Source organism: Salmo trutta, chromosome 21 (genome assembly GCF_901001165.1).
Source record: "Salmo trutta chromosome 21, fSalTru1.1, whole genome shotgun sequence".
Taxonomy (NCBI): Eukaryota; Metazoa; Chordata; class Actinopteri; order Salmoniformes; family Salmonidae; genus Salmo; species Salmo trutta.
The window spans coordinates 12048272-12067686 of NC_042977.1; the positions used below are offsets into that span (position 1 = coordinate 12048272).

The 19415-nt window shown below is 41.0% G+C and overlaps 8 non-coding genes across 8 annotated transcripts; all 8 read right to left on the minus strand.

Annotated features, from left to right (window-relative positions):
• Positions 1 to 718: 718 nt before the first annotated feature.
• Positions 719 to 791, minus strand: trnav-aac (transfer RNA valine (anticodon AAC)). The gene has a single exon. It is a non-coding gene; the product is annotated as a tRNA-Val (tRNA).
• An 8038-nt stretch (positions 792 to 8829) lies between these two features.
• Positions 8830 to 8902, minus strand: trnav-aac (transfer RNA valine (anticodon AAC)). The gene has a single exon. It is a non-coding gene; the product is annotated as a tRNA-Val (tRNA).
• A 1831-nt stretch (positions 8903 to 10733) lies between these two features.
• On the minus strand, positions 10734 to 10806 carry trnav-cac (transfer RNA valine (anticodon CAC)). The gene has a single exon. It is a non-coding gene; the product is annotated as a tRNA-Val (tRNA).
• Positions 10807 to 11687: 881 nt separating this feature from the next.
• On the minus strand, positions 11688 to 11760 carry trnav-aac (transfer RNA valine (anticodon AAC)). Its single transcript has one exon. It is a non-coding gene; the product is annotated as a tRNA-Val (tRNA).
• A 1831-nt stretch (positions 11761 to 13591) lies between these two features.
• Positions 13592 to 13664, minus strand: trnav-cac (transfer RNA valine (anticodon CAC)). The gene has a single exon. It is a non-coding gene; the product is annotated as a tRNA-Val (tRNA).
• Positions 13665 to 14545: 881 nt separating this feature from the next.
• trnav-aac (transfer RNA valine (anticodon AAC)) lies at positions 14546 to 14618 on the minus strand. The gene has a single exon. It is a non-coding gene; the product is annotated as a tRNA-Val (tRNA).
• A 1826-nt stretch (positions 14619 to 16444) lies between these two features.
• trnav-cac (transfer RNA valine (anticodon CAC)) lies at positions 16445 to 16517 on the minus strand. Its single transcript has one exon. It is a non-coding gene; the product is annotated as a tRNA-Val (tRNA).
• An 875-nt stretch (positions 16518 to 17392) lies between these two features.
• trnav-aac (transfer RNA valine (anticodon AAC)) lies at positions 17393 to 17465 on the minus strand. The gene has a single exon. It is a non-coding gene; the product is annotated as a tRNA-Val (tRNA).
• Positions 17466 to 19415: the final 1950 nt, after the last annotated feature.

Consider the following 19415-nt stretch of genomic DNA (forward strand, 5'->3'; position numbering starts at 1 on the left):
GGGGATTTTAAAAACAATTAAAAAAGGCCTGTGTTTCTTGTTGGCTTACCCTGGCATGGTAACCGTGTAATTCTCTCTAGGACAAGGTGACTTTTATAAAAGATTTTCGCCTGTATTTACCCCCCCAAAATTAAATGCTAATTAACTGCTAACGTGGCGATCATAAAGAACTACAAATGTATTATTTTAAGTGTTTCTAAAATCCCCTAAGGGAAAAATGAATAGTGGAAAAATGGTTGGAACCATTTCCCTGTTTGACCGCTAGGTTTTATGGGTATTATGACACCTCCACTGTGGGGCTTTTCCCAGTTTTATTTGACAATTTGTATCATGTTAAATATTAGCCACTATCGGGAGCCGCTGTCAGTAACAGCCACATACATTTATTTTGGCATACTTTCATTCCGTTGACCTTTCTTTAATCTGTCACATCCTTGTGAATTGTTCCTGAGGGTTGCTAGCATTAGTGAATCATATTAAGCTAAAGTATTGCAATAATTTGGGACATGTAGCCTATTTGAATCATTATGGAACTCAGACCACACGTAGCAGGAATTTATTCAGAGCGCCCAAGCTAGCCACCCCAGCAGAGTGCGTTACGCGACTTAAAAGGGTAAGTCTGAATAGCAAATACTGAGAAGTGCGTAGGAAAAGCATGAATTCCTAAATTTGGATCGAGCCCTAAGTGAATAGGCTTACTGTCTAATTTGTTAAAATGTGTTTCCGCCCGGTCTCGAACCGGGGACCTTTCGCGTGTTAGGCGAACGTGATAACCGCTACACTACGGAAACTGCATGAGTAGGATACTAAGGGTGTGACTTTGGCTGGGTGGGTGGCTGGGTGGGTGGGGCATTTATCGCTCTCAGAACCTAATGAAGTCAGAAATTACTTAGTCCAGTAACTAAGCAATAAGGCTTGAGATCCCGGGAATTATCGTGTGAATAACTCCTGAATAAGGGCTGATTCACCGTAGGGATGGTTTGGCTGAGCAGCCGGCTCTTGGAAGAGTCTTGGTGGTTCCAAACTTCTTCCTTTTAAGAATGATGGAAGCCACTGTGTTCTTGGGTACCTTCAATGCTGCAGAAATGTATCGGTACCCTTCCCCACGTCTGTGCCTCGACAAAATCCTGTCTCGGAGCTCTAGGGACAATTCCTTCCACCTCATGGCTTAGTTTATGCTCTGACATGCACTGTCAACTGTGGAACCTTATATAGACAGACAGGTGTGTGCCTTTTCAAATCATGACCAATCCATTGAATTTACCACAGGTGGACTCCAATCAAGTTGTAGAAACATCTCAAGGATGATCAATGGAAACAGGATGGCCCTGAGCTCAATTTCCAGCCTCATAGCAAAGGGTCTGAAAACGTATGTAAATAAGGTATTTTTTAAATCTTTTTTTATGAATTAAAAATGATATGTTATCGCTTTGTCATTATGGGGTATTGTGTGTAGATAGATTTTATTTGACTTAATCCATTTTCAGAATAAGGCTGTAACGTAACAAAATGTGGAAAAAAGTAAGGGGTCTGAATACTTTCCGAATGCACTGTAGCTATGCAGGCTAGCTACTTTTCCTTTGCTAGCCAGCCAACTAAATCTATCACACAATCACATCAAGCAGCTGAAATGACAGAAAACTGTCTGCACTTTTGTTTGTTTTACCTTGGATTATATTGCCATTTCTTTGGATATATCCATTATAATGACCCTGATAAATTAATTTGCCTGGCTCAGAGAAGCTGTCATTCTGGTCACATTCATACACATCGCACGGTGGAGGTCACCAAAAAAACGGCAACATTGATCCACAGGTCGGAGAGGCAAACAGCAAGGTTTAGACAAACCTCAACTGTTTCAAACCATATGCTAGCCTAGGGGCATTGGGAAATATTGTCTAGACCAAGTATATTTGAAGTCGGGGTCGGGGGGACTGCAGTGGGGATATATATTCATTATTTATGAACAAAATATTATGAGTACAGATTATTGTATGAGACAATATAGAAACGTTTTTGAGAAATTTAATTAGAAAAAAAGTATTTGATTGGGTAATTGAAGGTTATTTGTTGATGTAAAAAAAAATGTAACGTACCGATTTTAAAGTTGTATTTGGGGTGGGATCACAAGAAATGATTGCAAAAAAATGGGGACCCCAGAAATTCTGTAGGAAAAAATGGTGTCCCTGCTGAAAAGGTTTGAATACCATTGGTCTAGACACATTTTTCCAGGGGAGATGAAGTTTATAAATTGACTGGCTGGGCCGTGGGACAGTGGATGCGCATTTATAAATCTAATGGAACCGCTAACAGGCACTACCCGCAGATTGCTAGGATGGTGGTGCTTCAACTCCCTGCTATTAACCAATTAGCATCCAGGATCCAAACAACCTTTTTTATAACATTGCATTGCCTCTGGTTATTGAAAGACATGTCTAAGACTGGTCTATTCATGTATTCTGTAGGCCTATGTATTTGTTTCGTTTTTTTTCAGTTATCACTATCTGCCTCTGGTTATTGAAAGACATGTCTAAGACTGGTCTATTCATGTATTCTGCAGGCCTATGTATTTGTTTCGTTTTTTTCAGTTATGACCCTGTTTCTGTCATCACTATCTGTTTTGTTAAAATTAGCTTCCACCCGGTTTTGAACCGGGGACCTTTCGCGTGTGAGGCGAACGTGATAACCACTACACTACGGAAACTACAAGAAAAAGAGTGGAAGTCATGGAAAATGTAAGGGAATACCCCCCTGATTTGGACAAAATAACATGGCAACATATTGGCATAGCACGAATCATACACACGATTGCAAAAACCACCCAAAGCGGCCCATCTCCGGGCCAATCATATGGCAATTTTCCGATGGCAATTGCCAATTGTAACACCCCAAATTTCCTTTAGATGGCGAGCGCGCTCCACCTTGGATTTTCATACAGCAAATGATACCCAATTCTTACCCAAGTCTCAGATTTTGATAAAATTATTTTTTTTTGAAAACTTAGCACCTTGTAAAAAAGTGGTTTCTGGACCGTTTTTCGAATTTTTTTCGATTGTTATGTCAATTACACATGTATAAGAGCTGTATGAACATGCTTCTGACGTTTTTTATTGATGTCGTTTTTTGGGTTGCTTTTGCTTGTGCATAAGGCATATGTTTTGTGCATTTGGAATATGATTTCATAGGAAGTCAAAAGTGACATATTTGCTTGTGCATAAGGCATATGATTTGTGCATTTGGAATATGATTTCATAGGAAGTCAAAAGTGACATATTTATATTTTTTGCCAAATGCCATTAGAAATGTGCAAATGAAATGTCCAATTATTTTTTTGTCAATTATACATGTATGAAAGTATTGAATGTGCCACATCAGTATGTTTGTCCGTTTGCCATGTACGATCATAGGAAGTCAGTTTCCAAACCCAAAAGTCAGTGAACCATGGTCCAAATGGCATTTATACTGCCCAAATGATATATATCCCTATGTTGAGCCATCAATCAACGCAGATGGTCTACTTGTCATGTATGATGAGGGAGAAGTGGGACTCTGTTGCTTTTAACATTTTTAACGAATTTGACATGCTCAGAATGCATAATTGACTGGCCCGATGATCTCGGGATGGCCGTGCAGTGACTGTGGTTCCTCTCCATCGCTCGTTGTGTTGATTTCATCATGTCAACTTTGGTGATATTTTTTGCTGTTGAATCATATTGCAAATGCGCGTTACATTTGCAATATTGCGCGTTACGTTTGCAATATGATTCAATGGGCATTTAGCATCACAAAATTAGGCATGCTCAAAAATACTGCAGAAACGCATTATTGACTGGCTCGATGAACTCGGGATGGCCGGGCAGTGACTGTGGTTCCTCTCCATTGCTCGTCACCCAGCAGTCAGCGTCCATCAGTCAATTAGATGTCATTTTGACACCAAACTGATAGCATCTGACACCAAATCCACTGTTTCCAACTCGTATAGAAGCCAACTATCACATATGTCAGAGAAGGCCCATAATTCACAGTGCTTTCAATTTTAACCATAAAAAAACCTAAAACACATAGTTACGTTATAGCTGCGGGTCCAGCTCTGACATTATGTGTAGGCCTATGTGAGGCGACCCCGAATCCCAAGTTTCGGCTCGATAGGTCATTCGGTGCCCGAGCAATGGCCTTAATTGGTGCTGAAAATCCACTTTTTCAGGGCGTTACTACAGGGTCCCTGAATGAGCTATCGGACAGAGACATTGGGGTCCGTCTCTATGGGCCGAGGCGGTTTCAATGCACCTAGTCTTGCGACTCTGGGACATTTCTACATGTCGCCATGTCCGTGATATTCAAAATGAATTGAAAATATTGCAAATGTACGAGGCGGTTTCTCGGTCAGAGAACCTTCTAGAGCCCCATAAATCACCGTGCACTATCGACTTGAGATCTAGAACAGGTTTCTAAAATGTCGGAGCTCTAGGTCTGACGGTTCTTGAATCGTTTGAACGAAAGTAACTATTGAAGACGGTATAAGCCTCTAAGCCCCACACTATGTACCTATGGCCAAATTGTGTGTGTGTGTTTTTGTTTTTTTTGCAAAAAGAATAGACACACGTTGTCTTTGGGGTAGGCATATACAGAATCCTGAATATGAAGTCTCTACCTTAAGAATTGACTGAGTAACAGATGGTTGAGTTGCGTGATTTTCACTATCTGCAGGTGGCAATATGACAATAGCTCTTGGGTGTTTTTAACCACTTCCGGTTGTCACAGGAAGCTCTTGCTTCACACACGTTGTCTTTGGGGTAGACATAAACAGAATCCTGAATAAGAAGTCTCTACCTTAAGAATTGACTGAATAACAGATGGTTGAGTTGCGTGATTTTCACTATCTGCAGGTGGCAATATGACAATAGCTCTAGGCTGTTTTAACCACTTCCCGTTGTCACAGGAAGTTCTTACTCAACACACGTTGTCTTTGGGGTAGACATAAATGGAATCCTGAATAAGAAGTCTCTACCTTAAGAATTGACTGAGTAACAGATGGTTGAGTTGCGTGATTTTCACTATGTGCACGTAATATGACAATAGCTCTTGGGTGTTTTTAACCACTTCTGGTTGTCACAGGAAGCTCTTGCTTCACACACGTTGTCTTTGGGGTAGACATAAACAGAATCCTGAATAAGAAGTCTCTACCTTAAGAATTGACTGAGTAACAGATGGTTGAGTTGCGTGATTTTCACAATGCGCACGTAATATGACAATAGCTCTTGGGTGTTTTTAACCACTTCCGGTTGTCACAGGAAGCTCTTGCTTCACACACGTTGTCTTTGGGGTAGACATAAACAGAATCCTGAATAAGAAGTCTCTACCTTAAGAATTGACTGAGTAACAGATGGTTGAGTTGCGTGATTTTCACTATGCGCATATAATATGACAATAGCTCTTGGGTGATTTCAACCACTTCCGGTTGTCACAGGAAGCTCTTGCTTCACACACGTTGTCTTTGGGGTAGACATAAACAGAATCCTGAATAAGAAGTCTCTACCTTAAGAATTGACTGAGTAACAGATGGTTGAGTTGCGTGATTTTCACTATATGCAGGTTGACCATATGACAATAGCTCTAGGCTGTTTTAACCACTTCCCGTTGTCACATGAAGTTCTTACTCAACACACGTTGTCTTTGGGGTAGACATAAACAGAATCCTGAATAAGAAGTCTCTACCTTAAGAATTGACTGAGTAACAGATGGTTGAGTTGCGTGATTTTCACTATCTGCAGGTGGCAATATGACAATAGCTCTTGGGTGTTTTTAACCACTTCCGGTTGTCACAGGAAGCTCTTGCTTCACACACGTTGTCTTTGGGGTAGACATAAACAGAATCCTGAATAAGAAGTCTCTACCTTAAGAATTGACTGAGTAACAGATGGTTGAGTTGCGTGATTTTCACTATGCGCACGTAATATGACAATAGCTCTTGGGTGATTTTAACCACTTCCGGTTGTCACAGGAAGCTCTTGCTTTACACACGTTGTCTTTGGGGTAGACATAAACAGAATCCTGAATAAGAAGTCTCTACCTTAAGAATTGACTGAATGACAGATGGTTGAGTTGCGTGATTTTCACTATATGCATGTTGTCCATATGACAATAGCACTTGGGTGATTTTAACCACTTCCGGTTGTCACAGGAAGCTCTTGCTTCACACACGTTGTCTTTGGGGTAGACATAAACAGAATCCTGAATAAGAAGTCTCTACCTTAAGAATTGACTGAGTAACAGATGGTTGAGTTGCGTGATTTTCACTATCTGCAGGTGGCAATATGACAATAGCTCTTGAGTGTTTTTAACCACTTCCGGTTGTCACAGGAAGCTGTTGCTTCACACACGTTGTCTTTGGGGTAGACATAAACAGAATCCTGAATAAGAAGTCTCTACCTTAAGAATTGACTGAGTAACAGATGGTTGAGTTGCGTGATTTTCACTATCTGCAGGTTGCTTATATGACAATAGCTCTAGGGTGATTTTAACATTTTCCGGTTGCTCCAGGAACCTTAGAATCGACACAGGTAGACCTCACAGTAGCCTGATGGATTGTTATAGAAGACAGGTTCACAAGGCATTCATAACCCACATAGACTTCAGGTTGAATTTAGGAGAATTGTCAATGTATTCCTATGGGGAGAGAAGTCATTGCACACAGTTTGATCTAAACACCTTCTTTTCACTGTGAAGGGTTAATGCCACAGGGTCAAGGTTAGGCTTGCACAGATCGGGAGGACCTCAGGAACGCTCCTGAGGTTGAATTGTGCTTCTAACCCTAATGGTTCTCTCACTGTCACCCATAAGCACTTGACATATTGGTGCAGGCCTCATTTTGGGCCTAGTTTTCTCACGGTCACTGCGCTCATACCGAGCAAGCTACGGTCAAGCGGGGCGTCTCATTGAACTCGTCTCAGCCTAGAGATAATGGTAATGCCATTGCAGGCTCTTTGTGTCTTTAAGCACCGCACTGTGTCACTCCGTCCTTGCTGTGTGTGTGTTTGAGAGAGCTTTTCTTTGACATCTGATGGGATAAATGACTGATTTACAGTTCATGAGGGTTGCCTAGTCACACATATGAAGTTGTGGAAAGATCTGACCTTTTTAACCCTTCAAAACAGCCCCTATGACACCATTATAAGGCATTTCTGGTTGACACAGGAATCTGAACGTTAGGCTCTTATAGAATATTGAGTTTTAAGTGTTTCTCTTAAGAACTGACTTATTTACAGAGGGTTGAACAAGTGTGTGTTGTTTCAGAAAATCACAGAAAATCACAGAAATCTCGCAGAGCTCCGAAACCTGCCTTAACGGACTCATCTGAACACGCTGCAACTGGATATGTAACTTTTTTGAAAAAAAAAACTCTTGTTGTTGAATATCACCAATGTGTCATTGTACAATTTCTCTGAAATGAACATTGGTAAATGCATGGTTCCTTTTCTCCTGACACCGTAGGCTCATGTAGTTTGATGTGAAGCGGTCAAATCAGCACTCTATTTTCCTGTTTGACTTTCAATCCCAGAAAAATAGCCTTAACTCGAAAAGCGTCGAGGCCTCGACTCCATCCTGTTCGGGGCCAACTGCCCATTATGCCAAACCCACGCAGACCGAGTTTCGTCTTCGAATTATCTTCCGTTTAGGAGAAAAAGCCGTGTCGCGATTGGTGATATATGTTACATTTGCAATATGATTCCATACGCCCTCTCGTGGAATAATCCGGGACTGCAAGGAAATGACCAAAATTAGAAAATTTTATTAAACGGAAACTAAAGGTCCGAGAGACTCCGTTCGATGACTTCCTGGAAGATCCGGCCCCCGTGAGCGGCCCGACGCCGTCCGCGGATTTATCGGACGTGGTCGGACGTCTAGTAAGGGAGCGTACATTTGCAACATGGACTTTCTCACTAACCATACGGATGGCGCACGCGACGTCCCTTCATGTATGTTAGGAATGCCCACAAGTCTACCGCCCATAATATCCCAAATAGAGTACCACAGTAGGAGTCATAATACCCATAAGAACTAGCGGTCGAACAGGGAAATGGTTCCAATCGTTTTTCCACCATTCATATTCCCCACAGGGGATTTTAAAAACAATTAAAAAAGGCCTGTGTTTCTTGTTGGCTTATCTGGCATGGTAACCGTGTAATTCTCTCTAGGACAAGGTGACTTTTATAAAAAATATTTGCCTGTATTTACCCCCCCAAAATTAAATGCTAATTAACTGCTAATGTGGCTATCATAAAGAACTACAAATGTATTATTTTTTGTGTTTCTAAAATCCCCTATGGGAAAAATGAATGGTGGAAAAATGGTTGGAACCATTTCCCTGTTTGACCGCTAGGTTTTATGGGTATTATGACACCTCCACTGTGGGGCTTTTCCCAGTTTTATTTGACAATTTGTATCATGTTAAATATTAGCCACTATCGGGAGCCACTGTCAGTAACAGCCACATTCATTTATTTTGGCATACTTTCATTCCGTTGACCTTTAATCTGTCACATCCTTGTGAATTGTTCCTGAGGGTTGCTAGCATTAGTGAATCATATTAAGCTAAAGTATTGCAATAATTTGGGACATGTAGCCTATTTGAATCATTATGGAACTCAGACCACACGTAGCAGGAATTTATTCAGAGCGCCCAAGCTAGCCACCCCAGCAGAGTGCGTTACGCGACTTAAAAGGGTAAGTCTGAATAGCAAATACTGAGAAGTGCGTAGGAAAAGAATGAATTCCTAAATTGGGATCGAGCCCTAAGTGAATAGGCTTACTGTCTAATTTGTTATAATGTGTTTCTGCCCAGTCTCAAACCGGGGACCTTTCGCGTGTTAGGCGAACGTGATAACCACTACACTACAGAAACTGCATGAGTCGGATACTAAGGGTGTGACTTTGGCTGGGTGGGTGGCTGGGTGGGTGGGGCATTTATCGCTCTCAGAACCTAATGAAGTCAGAAATGACTTAGTCCATTAACTAAGCAATAAGGCTTGAGATCCCGGGAATTATCGTGTGAATAACTCCTGAATAAGGGCTGATTCACCGTAGGGATGGTTTGGCTGAGCAGCTGGCTCTTGGAAGAGTCTTGGTGGTTCCAAACTTCTTCCTTTTAAGAATGATGGAAGCCACTGTGTTCTTGGGTACCTTCAATGCTGCAGAAATGTATCGGTACCCTTCCCCACGTCTGTGCCTCGACACAATCCTGTCTCGGAGCTCTAGGGACAATTCCTTCCACCTCATGGCTTAGTTTATGCACTGTCAACTGTGGAACCTTATATAGATAGACAGGTGTGTGCCTTTTCAAATCATGACCAATCCATTGACTTTACCACAGGTGGACTCCAATCAAGTTGTAGAAACATCTCAAGGATGATCAATGGAAACAGGATGGACCTGAGCTCAATTTCCAGCCTCATAGCAAAGGGTCTGAAAACGTATGTAAATAAGGTATTTTTTAAATCTTTTTTTATGAATTAAAAATGATATGTTATCGCTTTGTCATTATGGGGTATTGTGTGTAGATAGATTTTATTTGACTTAATCCATTTTCAGAATAAGGCTGTAACGTAACAAAATGTGGAAAAAAGTAAGGGGTCTGAATACTTTCCGAATGCACCGTAGCTATGCAGGCTAGCTACTTTTCCTTTGCTAGCCAGCCAACTAAGTCTATCACACAATCACATCAAGCAGCTGAAATGACAGAAAACTGTCTGCACTTTTGTTTGTTTTACCTTGGATTATATTGCCATTTCTTTGGATATATCCATTATAATGACCCTGATAAATTAATTTGCCTGGCTCAGAGAAGCTGTCATTCTGGTCACATTCATACACATCGCACGGTGGAGGTCACCAAAAAAACGGCAACATTGATCCACAGGTCGGAGAGGCAGACAGCAAGGTTTAGACAAACCTCAACTGTTTCAAACCATATGCTAGCCTAGGGGCATTGGGAAATATTGTCTAGACCAGTGATATTTAAAGTCGGGGTCGGAGGGACTGCAGTGGGGATATATATATTCATTATTTAGGAACAAAAAATGATGAGTACAGATTATTGTATGAGACAATATAGAAACGTTTTTGAGAAAGTTAATTAAAAAAAAGTATTTGATTGGGTAATTGAAGGTTATTTGTTGATGTAAAAAAAAATGTAACGTACCGATTTTAAAGTTGTATTTGGGGTGGGATCACAAGAAATGATTGCAAAAAAATGGGGACCCCAGAAATTCTGTAGGAAAAAATGGTGTCCCTGCTGAAAAGGTTTGAATACCATTGGTCTAGACACATTTTTCCAGGGGAGATGACGTTTATAAATTGACTGGCTGGGCCGTGGGACAGTGGATGCGCATTTATAAATCTAATGGAACCGCTAACAGGCACTACCCGCAGATTGCTGGGATGGTGGTGCTTCAACTCCCTGCTATTAACCAATTAGCATCCAGGATCCAAACAACCTTTTTTATAACATTGCATTGCCTCTGGTTATTGAAAGACATGTCTAAGACTGGTCTATTCATGTATTCTGTAGGCCTATGTATTTGTTTCGTTTTTTTTCAGTTATCACTATCTGCCTCTGGTTATTGAAAGACAGGTCTAAGACTGGTCTATTCATGTATTCTGCAGGCCTATGTATTTGTTTCGTTTTTTTCAGTTATGACCCTGTTTCTGTCATCACTATCTGTTTTGTTAAAATTAGTTTCCACCCGGTTTCGAACCGGGGACCTTTCGCGTGTGAGGCGAACGTGATAACCACTACACTACGGAAACTACAAGAAAAAGAGTGGAAGTCATGGAAAATGTTAGGAATGCACACAAGTCTACCGCCCATAATATCCCAAATAGAGTACCACAGTAGGAGTCATAATACCCATAAGAACTAGCGGTCGAACAGGGAAATGGTTCCAATCGTTTTTCCACCATTCATATTCCCCACAGGGGATTTTAAAAACAATTAAAAAAGGCCTGTGTTTCTTGTTGGCTTACCCTGGCATGGTAACCGTGTAATTCTCTCTAGGACAAGGTGACTTTTATAAAAAATATTTGCCTGTATTTACCCCCCCAAAATTAAATGCTAATTAACTGCTAATGTGGCTATCATAAAGAACTACAAATGTATTATTTTTTGTGTTTCTAAAATCCCCTATGGGAAAAATGAATGGTGGAAAAATGGTTGGAACCATTTCCCTGTTTGACCGCTAGGTTTTATGGGTATTATGACACCTCCACTGTGGGGCTTTTCCCAGTTTTATTTGACAATTTGTATCATGTTAAATATTAGCCACTATCGGGAGCCACTGTCAGTAACAGCCACATTCATTTATTTTGGCATACTTTCATTCCGTTGACCTTTAATCTGTCACATCCTTGTGAATTGTTCCTGAGGGTTGCTAGCATTAGTGAATCATATTAAGCTAAAGTATTGCAATAATTTGGGACATGTAGCCTATTTGAATCATTATGGAACTCAGACCACACGTAGCAGGAATTTATTCAGAGCGCCCAAGCTAGCCACCCCAGCAGAGTGCGTTACGCGACTTAAAAGGGTAAGTCTGAATAGCAAATACTGAGAAGTGCGTAGGAAAAGCATGAATTCCTAAATTGGGATCGAGCCCTAAGTGAATAGGCTTACTGTCTAATTTGTTATAATGTGTTTCTGCCCGGTCTCGAACCGGGGACCTTTCGCGTGTTAGGCGAACGTGATAACCACTACACTACAGAAACTGCATGAGTAGGATACTAAGGGTGTGACTTTGGCTGGGTGGGTGGCTGGGTGGGTGGGGCATTTATCGCTCTCAGAACCTAATGAAGTCAGAAATGACTTAGTCCATTAACTAAGCAATAAGGCTTGAGATCCCGGGAATTATCGTGTGAATAACTCCTGAATAAGGGCTGATTCACCGTAGGGATGGTTTGGCTGAGCAGCTGGCTCTTGGAAGAGTCTTGGTGGTTCCAAACTTCTTCCTTTTAAGAATGATGGAAGCCACTGTGTTCTTGGGTACCTTCAATGCTGCAGAAATGTATCGGTACCCTTCCCCACGTCTGTGCCTCGACACAATCCTGTCTCGGAGCTCTAGGGACAATTCCTTCCACCTCATGGCTTAGTTTATGCACTGTCAACTGTGGAACCTTATATAGATAGACAGGTGTGTGCCTTTTCAAATCATGACCAATCCATTGACTTTACCACAGGTGGACTCCAATCAAGTTGTAGAAACATCTCAAGGATGATCAATGGAAACAGGATGGACCTGAGCTCAATTTCCAGCCTCATAGCAAAGGGTCTGAAAACGTATGTAAATAAGGTATTTTTTAAATCTTTTTTTATGAATTAAAAATGATATGTTATCGCTTTGTCATTATGGGGTATTGTGTGTAGATAGATTTTATTTGACTTAATCCATTTTCAGAATAAGGCTGTAACGTAACAAAATGTGGAAAAAAGTAAGGGGTCTGAATACTTTCCGAATGCACCGTAGCTATGCAGGCTAGCTACTTTTCCTTTGCTAGCCAGCCAACTAAGTCTATCACACAATCACATCAAGCAGCTGAAATGACAGAAAACTGTCTGCACTTTTGTTTGTTTTACCTTGGATTATATTGCCATTTCTTTGGATATATCCATTATAATGACCCTGATAAATTAATTTGCCTGGCTCAGAGAAGCTGTCATTCTGGTCACATTCATACACATCGCACGGTGGAGGTCACCAAAAAAACGGCAACATTGATCCACAGGTCGGAGAGGCAGACAGCAAGGTTTAGACAAACCTCAACTGTTTCAAACCATATGCTAGCCTAGGGGCATTGGGAAATATTGTCAAGACCAGTGATATTTAAAGTCGGGGTCGGAGGGACTGCAGTGGGGATATATATATTCATTATTTAGGAACAAAAAATTATGAGTACAGATTATTGTATGAGACAATATAGAAACGTTTTTGAGAAAGTTAATAAAAAAAAAGTATTTGATTGGGTAATTGAAGGTTATTTGTTGATGTAAAAAAAAATGTAACGTACCGATTTTAAAGTTGTATTTGGGGTGGGATCACAAGAAATGATTGCAAAAAAATGGGGACCCCAGAAATTCTGTAGGAAAAAATGGTGTCCCTGCTGAAAAGGTTTGAATACCATTGGTCTAGACACATTTTTCCAGGGGAGATGACGTTTATAAATTGACTGGCTGGGCCGTGGGACAGTGGATGCGCATTTATAAATCTAATGGAACCGCTAACAGGCACTACCCGCAGATTGCTGGGATGGTGGTGCTTCAACTCCCTGCTATTAACCAATTAGCATCCAGGATCCAAACAACCTTTTTTATAACATTGCATTGCCTCTGGTTATTGAAAGACATGTCTAAGACTGGTCTATTCATGTATTCTGTAGGCCTATGTATTTGTTTCGTTTTTTTTCAGTTATCACTATCTGCCTCTGGTTATTGAAAGACATGTCTAAGACTGGTCTATTCATGTATTCTGCAGGCCTATGTATTTGTTTAGTTTTTTTCAGTTATGACCCTGTTTCTGTCATCACTATCTGTTTTGTTAAAATTAGTTTCCACCCGGTTTCGAACCGGGGACCTTTCGCATGTGAGGCGAACGTGATAACCACTACACTACGGAAACTACAAGAAAAAGAGTGGAAGTCATGGAAAATGTTAGGAATGCACACAAGTCTACCGCCCATAATATCCCAAATAGAGTACCACAGTAGGAGTCATAATACCCATAAGAACTAGCGGTCGAACAGGGAAATGGTTCCAATCGTTTTTCCACCATTCATATTCCCCACAGGGGATTTTAAAAACACTTAAAAAAGGCCTGTGTTTCTTGTTGGCTTACCCTGGCATGGTAACCGTGTAATTCTCTCTAGGACAAGGTGACTTTTATAAAAAATATTCGCCTGTATTTACCCCCCCAAAATTAAATGCTAATTAACTGCTAATGTGGCTATCATAAAGAACTACAAATGTATTATTTTTTGTGTTTCTAAAATCCCCTATGGGAAAAATGAATGGTGGAAAAATGGTTGGAACCATTTCCCTGTTTGACCGCTAGGTTTTATGGGTATTATGACACCTCCACTGTGGGGCTTTTCCCAGTTTTATTTGACAATTTGTATCATGTTAAATATTAGCCACTATCGGGAGCCACTGTCAGTAACAGCCACATACATTTATTTTGGCATACTTTCATTCCGTTGACCTTTAATCTGTCACATCCTTGTGAATTGTTCCTGAGGGTTGCTAGCATTAGTGAATCATATTAAGCTAAAGTATTGCAATAATTTGGGACATGTAGCCTATTTGAATCATTATGGAACTCAGACCACACGTAGCAGGAATTTATTCAGAGCGCCCAAGCTAGCCACCCCAGCAGAGTGCGTTACGCGACTTAAAAGGGTAAGTCTGAATAGCAAATACTGAGAAGTGCGTAGGAAAAGAATGAATTCCTAAATTGGGATCGAGCCCTAAGTGAATAGGCTTACTGTCTAATTTGTTAAAATGTGTTTCTGCCCGGTCTCGAACCGGGGACCTTTCGCGTGTTAGGCGAACGTGATAAACACTACACTACAGAAACTGCATGAGTAGGATACTAAGGGTGTGACTTTGGCTGGGTGGGTGGCTGGGTGGGTGGGGCATTTATCGCTCTCAGAACCTAATGAAGTCAGAAATGACTTAGTCCATTAACTAAGCAATAAGGCTTGAGATCCCGGGAATTATCGTGTGAATAACTCCTGAATAAGGGCTGATTCACCGTAGGGATGGTTTGGCTGAGCAGCTGGCTCTTGGAAGAGTCTTGGTGGTTCCAAACTTCTTCCTTTTAAGAATGATGGAAGCCACTGTGTTCTTGGGTACCTTCAATGCTGCAGAAATGTATCGGTACCCTTCCCCACGTCTGTGCCTCGACACAATCCTGTCTCGGAGCTCTAGGGACAATTCCTTCCACCTCATGGCTTAGTTTATGCTCTGACATGCACTGTCAACTGTGGAACCTTATATAGACAGACAGGTGTGTGCCTTTTCAAATCATGACCAATCCATTGAATTTACCACAGGTGGACTCCAATCAAGTTGTAGAAACATCTCAAGGATGATCAATGGAAACAGGATGGACCTGAGCTCAATTTCCAGCCTCATAGCAAAGGGTCTGAAAACGTATGTAAATAAGGTATTTTTTAAATCTTTTTTTATGAATTAAAAATGATATGTTATCGCTTTGTCATTATGGGGTATTGTGTGAAGATAGATTTTATTTGACTTAATCCATTTTCAGAATAAGGCTGTAACGTAACAAAATGTGGAAAAAAGTAAGGGGTCTGAATACTTTCCGAATGCACTGTAGCTATGCAGGCTAGCTACTTTTCCTTTGCTAGCCAGCCAACTAAATCTATCACACAATCACATCAAGCAGCTGAAATGACAGAAAACTGTCTGCACTTTTGTTTGTTTTACCTTGGATTATATTGCCATTTCTTTGGATATATCCATTATAATGACCCTGATAAATTAATTTGCCTGGCTCAGAGAAGCTGTCATTCTGGTCACATTCATACACATCGCACGGTGGAGGTCACCAAAAAAACGGCAACATTGATCCACAGGTCGGAGAGGCAGACAGCAAGGTTTAGACAAACCTCAACTGTTTCAAACCATATGCTAGCCTAGGGGCATTGGGAAATATTGTCTAGACCAGTGATATTTAAAGTGGGGGTCGGGGGGACTGCAGTGGGGATATATATATTCATTATTTAGGAACAAAAAATTATGAGTACAGATTATTGTATGAGACAATATAGAAACGTTTTTGAGAAAGTTAATTAGAAAAAAGTATTTGATTGGGTAATTGAAGGTTATTTGTTGATGTAAAAAAAAATGTAACGTACCGATTTTAAAGTTGTATTTGGTGTGGGATCACAAGAAATGATTGCAAAAAAATGAGGACCCCAGAAATTCTGTAGGAAAACATGGTGTCCCTGCTGAAAAGGTTTGAATACCATTGGTCTAGACACATTTTTCCAGGGGAGATGAAGTTTATAAATTGACTGGCTGGGCCGTGGGACAGTGGATGCGCATTTATAAATCTAATGGAACCGCTAACAGGCACTACCCGCAGAATGCTGGGATGGTGGTGCTTCAACTCCCTGCTATTAACCAATTAACATCCAGGATCCAAACAACCTGTTTTATAACATTGCATTGCCTCTGGTTATTGAAAGACATGTCTAAGACTGGTCTTTTCATGTATTCTGTAGGCCTATGTATTTGTTTCGTTTTTTTTCAGTTATCACTATCTGCCTCTGGTCTAAGATTGGTCTATTCATGTATTCTGCAGGCCTATTTATTTGTTTCGTTTTTTTCAGTCATGACCCTGTTTCGGTCATCACTATCTGTTTTGTTAAAATTTGTTCCCACCCGGTTTCGAACCGGGGACCTTTCGCGTGTGAGGCAAACGTGATAACCACTACACTACGGAAACTACAAGAAAAAGAGTGGAAGTCATGGAAAATGTTAGGAATGCCCACAAGTCTACCGCCCATAATATCCCAAATAGAGTACCACAGTAGGAGTCATAATACCCATAAGAACTAGCGGTCGAACAGGGTAATGGTTCCAATCGTTTTTCCACCATTCATATTCCCCACAGGGGATTTTAAAAACAATTAAAAAAGGTCTGTGTTTCTTGTTGGCTTACCCTGGCATGGTAACAGTGTAATTCTCTCTAGGACAAGGTGACTTTTATAAAAAATATTCGCCTGTATTTACCCCCCCAAAATTAAATGCTAATTAACTGCTAATGTGGCTATCATAAAGAACTACAAATGTATTATTTTAAGTGTTTCTAAAATCCCCTATGGGAAAAATGAATGGTGGAAAAATGGTTGGAACCATTTCCCTGTTTGACCGCTAGGTTTTATGGGTATTATGACACCTCCACTGTGGGGCTTTTCCCAGTTTTATTTGACAATTTGTATCATGTTAAATATTAGCCACTATCGGGAGCCACTGTCAGTAACATTTATTTTGGCATACTTTCATTCCGTTGACCTTTCTTTAATCTGTCACATCCTTGTGAATTGTTCCTGAGGGTTGCTAGCATTAGTGAATCATATTAAGCTAAAGTATTGCAATAATTTGGGACATGTAGCCTATTTGAATCATTATGGAACTCAGACCACACGTAGCAGGAATTTATTCAGAGCGCCCAAGCTAGCCACCCCAGCAGAGTGCGTTACGCGACTTAAAAGGGTAAGTCTGAATAGCAAATACTGAGAAGTGCGTAGGAAAAGCATGAATTCCTAAATTGGGATCGAGCCCTAAGTGAATAGGCTTACTGTCTAATTTGTTAAAATTTGTTTCCGCCCGGTCTCGAACCGGGGACCTTTCGCGTGTTAGGCGAATGTGATAATCGCTACACTACGGAAACTGCATGAGCAGGATACTAAGGGTGTGACTTTGGCTGGGTGGGTGGGTGGGTGGGGCATTTATCGCTCTCAGAACCTAATGAAGTCAGAAATGACTTAGTCCATGAACTAAGCAATAAGGCTTGAGATCCCGGGAATTATCGTGTGAATAACTCCTGAATAAGGGCTGATTCACCGTAGGGATGGTTTGGCTGAGCAGCCGGCTCTTGGAAGAGTCTTTGTGGTTCCAAACTTCTTCCTTTTAAGAATGATGGAAGCCACTGTGTTCTTGGGTACCTTCAATGCTGCAGATATGTATCGGTACCCTTCCCCACGTCTGTGCCTCGACACAATTTTGTCTCGGAGCTCTAGGGACAATTCCTTCCACCTCATGGCTTAGTTTATGCTCTGACATTCACTGTCAACTGTGGAACCTTATATAGACAGACAGGTGTGTGCCTTTTCAAATCATGACCAATCAATTGAATTTACCACAGGTGGACTCCAATCAAGTTGTAGAAACATCTCAAGGATGATCAATGGAAACAGGATGGACCTGAGCTCAATTTCCAGCCTCATAGCAAAGGGTCTGAAAACGTATGTAAATAAGGTATTTTTTAAATCTTTTTTTATGAATTAAAAACGATATGTTATCGCTTTGTCATTATGGGGTATTGTGTGTAGATAGATTTTATTTGACTTAATCCATTTTCAGAATAAGGCTGTAACGTAACAAAATGTGGAAAAAAGTAAGGGGTCTGAATACTTTCCGAATGCACCGTAGCTATGCAGGCTAGCTACTTTTCCTTTGCTAGCCAGCCAACTAAATCTATCACACAATCACATCAAGCAGCTGAAATGACAGAAAACTGTCTGCGCTTTTGTTTGTTTTACCTTTGATTATATTGCCAGTTGTTTTTAATAGGTGTGCCTGTGGTATTAGTAAACCCTCTTGCTCTCCAAATCCCACACCATGACAAACAAACTCCAATAGCATATGCTGAGTAGACAATAAGGCACTTCCCTTCCCCCAATTCACAAGCTGTTTTCAGAGCTAATTTTAATAGTTGTTGTGCTAATAAATGTTCTGGTAGGGCTGTACAATTTGTATTTCTCCTGCAGTATTTACCACTGCAAAACCAACATGTTTCATCCCTGTGCTTTGATCTATATAAGCAGAACCATCAACGAACAGCACCATGTCAGAGTCAAGCAGAGGTTCATCAAACAAGCCTTTGTCCAGTACACATTCCTAGGCTGTCTCAATAGCCCTGTTACTGTTACTGATGATTTGCTCAGGGAAGCCTGAACAACTTGTCCAGGTTTGCCTAAACAGGAACAGTGAGCTCCAGTGTCTATTAGAAATGGTAGGCCATGTCCATTAACATTAAGAGTAACCATTGGCTCTTCTCTTCCATCATTGAATTCGTACTGGGGACACTGGAGCAGGGGAGTCGGGCACCTTCATTGTTGATTCTGAAGGAAATAAGAACTGTTGGTGTTCTGATTTCCTATTGGCCATGACTTGTCCTCCTGGTTCATAGGGCATTTTACCTAATTTCTACTTGTATGTCACGTGCAATCAGAGGAAAAAAACTCTAGACCACCTTTACTCCATACACAGAGACGCAAAGCTCTCCCTTGTCCTCCATTTGGCAAATCTGACCATAACGCTATCCTCCTGATTCCTGCTTACAAGCAAAAACTAAAGTAAGAAGTACCAGCGACTCGCTCAATACGACAGTCGTCAGATGACAAGACTGTTTTGCTAGCACTGTCTGTTTTGTTAGCACAGACTGGAATATGTTACGGGATTCATCCAATGGCATTGAGGAGTACACCGCCTCAGTCACCTGCTTCATCAATAAGTGCATCGACGACGTCGTCCCCACATTTCCCAACCAGAAGCCATGGACTACAGGCAACATCCGCATCGAGCTAAAGGCTAGAGCTGCCGCTTTCAAGGAGCGGGA